At 37.5% G+C, this 8,105-nt stretch overlaps 1 pseudogene; it reads right to left on the reverse strand.

The window, feature by feature from the left end:
* Nucleotides 1-7,334: 7,334 nt before the first annotated feature.
* LOC138170130 (small ribosomal subunit protein uS8-like) lies at nucleotides 7,335-7,799 on the reverse strand (annotated as a pseudogene).
* Nucleotides 7,800-8,105: the final 306 nt, after the last annotated feature.

Genomic DNA, 8,105 nt, shown 5'->3' on the forward strand with positions numbered 1-8,105 from the left:
CTTTTCTTTTTTTCACCAACAAGAGGCAAAAGGGAAACACAAAAGGAAGCTGGTTGTTGCAGCTGGTATTCAGTTCACTAGGAGTCATTTACAGCAAAAATGGCTGATACAGAACAACTCATTATGCCTTGAAGTAGGAATGTGCCTAAGGAAAGGGGGAGGGGTCGATGCCAACACAAAGCATGTTAAGGATATATTGCATGGTGCAATATAAGGTGATGTGTTAAAAGATATTAAGGTAAGAAAGGTGACTATGTGCACCCAAAGCTGCCAATGTCAGGAAACTTGTTCAAGTCAATCTCTGGGGCTCATCTTAGGGGGGTCAGGAAAGATGAATTTGTCCACTTCTCTCACAGAGCCTATATTCTTTTTTGTTGCTTATTTTATTTTTAATTTGTGGAATAAAACAAACATTTCTATAACATAATTTTTTTAAATGATTTCACATGAAGCTGCAAATCTATTCTATATAATTTTCTATTCCTTTTAAATGTATAATAAAGACATCACATAAAATTATTTTTTCCCTTTTTTTCCTTTCCCCTCTCCTGACCTACAGATGGCTACCATTAGGCAAAAATGTGTGTGCATGTGTGTGTCTGTGTGTGTACGTATGTAAAATCATTCTTATACAGACTTCCATTCATCAGTTCTTTCTCTGAATGCAGATAGCATCTTCCTTCATATGTCCTATGTAGTTAATTTGGGTATTCACAACATTCAAAATTATTTATTCACTCAAAGTTGTTCTTAAAACAGTATTGCTGTCACTGTATACAACATTCTCTTGGTTCTCCTCATTTCTTCTTCATTATTTTGTGCTTACATTCTAATGAGGGAAACCAGTGGAAGGAGATAACTGTTTGGTGGCATGAAGTCAAACAGTGAAGGATGGCTGGTCTTGGCCCTTCCTCAAAATAGAGGTTCCAAGAGTAAATCATCAACTGGAAAAGATGCAGGGACAGAAGGAAAAGGCAGCTGAGGTCTGGTGGCAAAGTCTGTAGAGGGCAAGTCTGTAACTTTCATTAATATAATGGAACTATTTTTTTTCCCCACAAAGAAAACAAGCTCTTTGGTTCTAATGGATTAAGTGGGAGGCCACACAAAACTGAGGAGGGGGTAAAAACAAACTTTTTTTGTTTGTTTTATCCAGTGTGTTGCAGCTTATGCCTACTATGGCCATGATAGTATCAACAATCACAAATATAGTGGGTCCCTTTAAGAGTTTATCACATTCACAGTGATTTCAGGATTTTTGTGCTGGGGAGGAAAAGACATCATGGAAAAGCCATGCACTGATCACTCTGACATAAAAGGAGTAGTCGTTTAAACACTGGGGCCATTAAAAGAAACTGCTATTGCAGATGTAGTGGGCAGGCACCCTGCCTTCCAGAAGGGAAGATAATTATGGAAAGGAAAGCTAAGCTAATTGAAACACTGTTTTGGGCTTTCTCCTTTCTCTGATGGATTTGAAGTGGGAGAAAAATAATAGTACCAGACCTCCATTTCTAAAGGCTAAAGAGTACCCACTGAAATGTATGCCAACAACAACGACAAAATCAGGGGGGCTCGAACTGTATTTCAGACCTAAAATGGGAGAGGTAATTTTTTTGTGTATTCACTCCTAAATGAGAAAAAAAAAGTAAGTCTTCCCAGTGTACTAAGTAAAGCAAAGAATTTCACAATTGGAAGACCTAGTCTACACATAAAGGTTTTAAAAGATGCATAAAGAAAAGGATTCTGCAATCTATAGCAATATTTGTGTGATATTCTGAGAATCACAAGAAAAAAGTGACTGAAATTGGTTCAGAAAACAAACCTTCACCAAGTAAAAAAGGTTGCACTAACATAGTAAATGGAAAATAAATTGCACCAAATAATGTGTATCTAAAAGAGAGTAATAATAATTTTGTAGAGCATCCAAATGCTGAGACCAAAGATTTAGTTCTTAGTGTAAATTTGACATGTTTCTTAGACTTGCTGGAAATCCTCTGGAAGAACTTCCTAACTCTTGGACAGAACTATTTATCTAGGGAATAGGGATGCCATCGAGGCAGTGTTGGGAAGATGGAAAGCATTATTCCTCTATTAGCCCCTAAACTCGAATTCCACTTGACCTTAGCCCCTAGAACCAGCAACTCTAATCCTGGATGGAAAAGTAATTCACCCCTCTCATCACCACCACAACTATGAGCATAAGTCAACAATGTGACACTCCTCACACTGGCCTTACAATTAAGGATCTGCCTAACCAACATCCCATTTTCATCTTCAACCCCATCTGCTCAATCCTACTAATCTCAGAATTTTCTTGAGAATGGAATCACACTTAGTTGGCAGCCACTTAGCTGCTAACTAAGATAATGGGCTGAATTCAAATCTTACCTCAGAAATGGAACCCTGGACAAGTCAATTAACCTTTTGCTTCAGTTTCCTTATCTGTAGCATGGAGATAGAAATAGCATCTAACTCACAAGGTTATTGTGAGGGTCAAATGAGATGATATATGTACAATGGTTTGTAAATATTAAAGTGCTATGTAAATATTAGTTATCACTATTATTATAATAATTATTATTATGAAATTACATAAGGACTCTTGGGTTAATGGGGTATAAATAGTTACAGGCAGGGGCGGCCAGGTGGTGCAGTGAGTAAGAGCGCTGGCCCCAGAGTCGGGAGACCTGGGATCAAATCCGGACTCAGATACTCAGCACCACACCCAGAAATAACTGGCCATGTAACCTTGAGCAAGTTACTTAACCCCAGTTGCTTTAAAATAAATAAATAAAAATAAAAAAATATAAATGGTTACAGGATATTGATGATAATCTGAAAAGGTCAGTAAGTTTGTTATTCACAAAGTCTCAGTAATGACCTCTGCCTCTGACTTGAGGAAACTTTTAGAAATAGAAATAATGTTATAAGCTGATAAGACATCTGCTCCACTCCCATCCTGTGTGTAAAGCTACACAACTGAGATTTCAACAAGTCAAAGAGCTTTTTGTTGAATTTTTGATATGTGAGCTTTCACCTTATCTTACCCTGAACTAAATTTCTACACCATATCCCAGCCATTTTCAGACCATAAGGGTATACAGGTACCCTTTCTTCCATCCCCTCCACCCTTCCAGAATCCCTGAAGTGTTGTCTTCTCAATTAGATTGTAAGCTCCTTGAGGTCAGAGACTTTTTGCCTCTTTTACATCCCCAGAATTTAGCATAATATAGGCATAAAGTAGGTGCTTATGTTTATTGAACTGAATTCCTCAATTAGAATGTGAAATCCCTGAAGGCTGACTTTCCTTCTTGCATGTATTTATATCTCCAGAACTTAACACAGTACCCCCAAAACATTCTAACGCTCTGTCTAGCTATTTATGTATCCATTCAGAATAACAAAGGAGACCATCAGGATCATGTAATTTCTTTCCCAGAACATACCTTTTTTTTTTTTTTTTTGGTGATGAAATCACTGGTGAAGGAAATGATTGCCTAGAAAAGATCAGACTGGGAAAATGTGTCAATGTTTCTTTGGGGCAAGAGATTTATAAATAGGAGTTACTGAGGTTTTTTTTTTCCTGCATTTGTTTCTATTAATGGGCTTTTCTATATTTTATCTTCCAGGAAAATTTGTCAGCAAGTGCATATTGAGAGCACTGTCCTCAGGGTGTAGTAGCCCCATTAATCTACTACTAGTGAATCCTAAATCACTAACACCCTTTCCTGTCTAGAACTGAATTTTTCACTCTTAGCTTTCTGTCTGTAGAAGGTTATGTAGATTTCTACTTTTCCCCTTCTAAACTGTCTTTGAAATTAAAATATAACCCTTCTTTAGGTTTTTAAAAAGATTTTTACTACTAATAACTCACTCTAAGAAAACACATGGGGGCAGCTAGGTGGAGCAGAGAATAGAACACCAGCCCTGGAGTCAGGAGGACCTGAGTTCAAATGCAGCCTCAGACACTTGACACACTAACTGTGTGACCTTGGGCAAGTCACAACCCCAATTGCCTTGCCAAAAAAGAAAAGAAAAGAAAGCATATAGAAAATTAAAACAAACAAGGATGATCACATGACACAAAAATCTTAAAAATTAACACATCTTCCAGAATAGGAACTATGGTATCCATTTTTTTCCAGTCCCATCATCTCTGATTGAACTATATGTGAGTATGTGTGTGTGTGTTCATGCATGCATGCACATTTAGTTGGTTCATAATTATTTGGCTCAGATATTGACTTCAACATTAGTTACAAATTTCAGACCTTTAGCCCAATGTATATTCATTGTGTATAACTTTGCTAATCTAACATGAATGAATTAAAGGTGGACCCAAAGGGGCTGGTGTGCTATATTCATTCCCTTTTCCACAAAGTGATCTTACTGCTCTGAATCCATCCATGAGGCCCAATGCGTTTCAATCCTTGAGATCCTGGCTTCTGATGAGAGGGGAGAAAGGATCCCTCTTCTTACTCCATATGGCACATTAAACCCTTGTCACCCTGGAGAAAAATTATTTAAAACGTAGGTCTGGACTTCATAACAACTTTCCTCAAAATAGAGTGGAAAGAGAGGTTAAAAGGTATCCAATGTGCAATATCACTCAAGTGTGGGACACTATTTATTTCTTACACAGAAAAGAAATATGAAAACACAGGACATAAGTGCACTTTAACAGAGTGACTTAAAACAGGATGCAGTAGCTTAATTTATACTACCTACAATCTGTTAAGAAGCAGATTATTAAACTTCAACTCCACAAAAAGCTGTTTACAGGACTGCTGATTAGGCAGTTTATATTTCACTTGGGTTCTGTATTGTCTCACTCAAAGTTCTTCCTTTCTAGCAAGTCAGGACAAAAGCTTGGTTTCCCTTTTCTTGTTGCTTGTCATCTTCTCCAACAGAGAAAATCTCCCAGTCACCAGTCAGCTTCATTCAGGACCTCTAGACCTCCTGAACACCTGAGTTTGTTTCCAAGCCTCTACATATACACCTAGAAATTGATGCGTAATTCAAGTAAAAGAAATTTTGTTCTTGCTCAGTGGTTTTCAGTCATGTCCAATTCTTCATGACCTGATTTGGGGTTTGCTTAGCAAAGATACTGGAGTAGTTTGCCATTTTCTTCTGTTCATTTTACAGATAAGGAAACTGAGGCAAACAGGATTAAATGACTTCCCTGCAGGCACACAGCTAGTAAATGTCTGAGATCAGATTTGAACTCAGGTCTTCCTGTCTCCAGGCCCATCATTCTATCCACTGCACCACCTAGTTGCCCATTCAAGTAAAAGAAATACAAATTTAAAAAAAGCTGCCAGAGGCCCAACGGCAAATTTGCTTGTAAAGAGCTCCTACTCTAACTAGTTCATGAAAGTTACCTCCATGTTTCTGTGTTCAGAGACCCACTTTGTGTCTGATTCCTCACTGAAAATCTGAGGATGCCACATAAACACATAAATAAATACAGGTATTTATTAAACACCTATTATGGGCCAGACATTGGAGGTGCCCAAAAAAAGGGGCAAAAACAGTCTCTACCCTCCAAGGAGCAGGAGATTAAATAAGTGTTGCACAAAAGAAAACAATACAATTATACAAAAATGATAACAGATGTCCTTCCCGTAGCACTATATGGGTGACAAAGAAATTGGCACAGATTAGCTCATTCCATCATCACAACCATGCTGTAAAGGGAACCAAAAGATTTGTGTGTCCTGGGCAAGGTCTGAATATTCTGCCTTCAGTGTGTTACTATTTAATGAAGGCTTTGTTCTTTCCTGGTTAAACATGAGTCTTGACTTACCACAAAAATATATGCCACATAGAATGTAATTCTTTGGCATTGAAATGTATATATTTCTAAAAAGTAGCATAAAAGTTTTCATATTTCTTTTATGTGTTTTTGTGTGTCCTCGAAAGCCATGCACTTGGTTACAGTCTACATTGCCTATCTCTTAGTTTGGGTTTTGTCAGTGTTAAGTATTACCATTTCTATTTTACAGATGAGGAAATTTAGGCTCAGAGATGCTAATTAACTCACCCAAGTTCCCACAAGTAGTATTTGGGGAGTCTGGATTTGAACTCAGGTCTTTCTGACTTCCTCCTTAGTGTCCTTGCCCTACAAAAGTCAGAGGAGTGCAGTCTTGTTCACATTACCAACCTTAGATTGAATTTTGATGCTACTTAATAAAGACTTAACCTCAGTGGTTCCAATAATGTAGATTGAGCCTCATTACATTTTATGTGGCAAGCTTACTGGGAATATGTTTCAATTTTGTGATTACTTGTTTTTAGTCGTATATCTGAACCTTTTGGTCCCAAGAACAACCCAACTAAGAAAGTTAGAGACACTGAGTTGCTAACAAGGATTTACAATTTTAGACAAGACCAAGGTTGTTTATATCCTTCCCCACCCCTATAACCTTGAATCCCAGAGAATTTTAGAGGAGTGGCTATCAACCAGGACTTGGAAAAAGGAAGACCCTAGTTCAAAGTTTGCTTCTGCCACTTACCGGCTATGTGATCCTGGACAAATCACTTGAACTTTCTGTACCACAGTTTTCTTACCTGTAAAATGGGGAGATTGGACTTGCTTTCCTCTAAGTTTCCTGCCAGCTATAAATCTATGATGCTATACCTTTTCTAGCATAACTGCCCCTATATAAGTCAAGGTAGTGTGTGAATTATGGGGGATAAACCAAATTTATTAAGTGTACTAATTTAAACAATTAATCTTATAAGTTTTTACATCTTCAAGGAACTTTTGATAGGCCTTCTTTTCATAATAATCACTTATTTTACACAATTAATCCTGAGATTTTGCCAGACATTATCTAATTCTTTGCTATGAAACTACACTTTTACCAAATTGGATAGTAAGCATTCCTTAGACAAACACTATTTTTCCAAGTCTAGCCTAGATTATAGTCAGTACACTTCCAAATGTATTCAAACCAAGTATGTTCCAAGGTCATGGAAGTATGTTCATATCCATCTCTTAGCCTTTTATGATATATATGAAAGCTCACATTGAAGTATTCCATCTCCATGTGGGAATTTCTTTAACTTGAGAACAATTCTTCTTCATATATCAATATATTTATCACAATTCATCATCCTTTCAAGGAGACAAGAATACAGGCCTACCAGAAGGAAAAAAATCCCTTAACATTTTTGAATGGATGTTTTACAGAATGAAAACATCCAGATCTTACAGATTTATCAGTAAAAATTGTCCTTTTTCAATTTCTAGTACACCAATAATTCTCTTGTCATACCTATGACCAGTATTTTTTTTTATTTTAGCAATTGCTAACAGCTTTTTTTAAATGATCTTTTTTTTTTCCATTGGAGCATTTTATTTGTATGTATGTTTTACATCCTTAGAAAAAGAATCCCAGGATTTTTCCTCCTGTGTGTTTTTGTCTTGCTTCCTCATGGTCCATGATGCCAGCTGAGGTTGTAAGCACAATAAACCCAAACTGACGGGATGGTAGCAGATTATTCTGCCACTTTTCCAGATCTTTCAATTGAACATCAAATCTGGGGCTGATTACACCACACTTGTTTAATCGGCCGGTGAGATTCACAACAATTTTTCCTGCTCTGTGATCATCAATGATCTCAAATTCGCCAATGTAACCATGCTTCATCATCACAGTTAAGAATCGGACAATTACTTTAGAGCACGGCCTAATGAGAACCTGGCATTTTCCTCACTTTTCTGCATTGTTGATGCTTTTGAGAGCATCTGCCAGGACATTCATGCGCACCATGGTGGCAGCGCTGCAAGATGGCGGAAAGAGCTTTAAATGATCTTTTATTGTTCCAGCTTTAAGAAGCCCATGCTAAAGTAAAGAGGAATCATTAACCACCCCTCCAGTCTGTCACTCAGTCAATATAACATTTATTAAGCACCTATGCATTGTGTTGCAAGAACTGTACTAAGTACTGGGGATACAAAGAATGACAAAGGAAAAACCCTCATCAACTGGGGAATGACTGAACAAGCTGTGGTATATGATTGTGATGGAACACTACTGTGTTATAAGAAATGATGAGTTGGGGCGGCCAGGTGGCTCAGCAAGTAAGAGCACCAGCCCCAG

This window comes from Petaurus breviceps, unplaced genomic scaffold (assembly GCF_028583685.1).
Source record: "Petaurus breviceps papuanus isolate PSGF00001 unplaced genomic scaffold, PetGlider_PUasm1.0 38, whole genome shotgun sequence".
Lineage (NCBI taxonomy): Eukaryota > Metazoa > Chordata > Mammalia > Diprotodontia > Petauridae > Petaurus > Petaurus breviceps.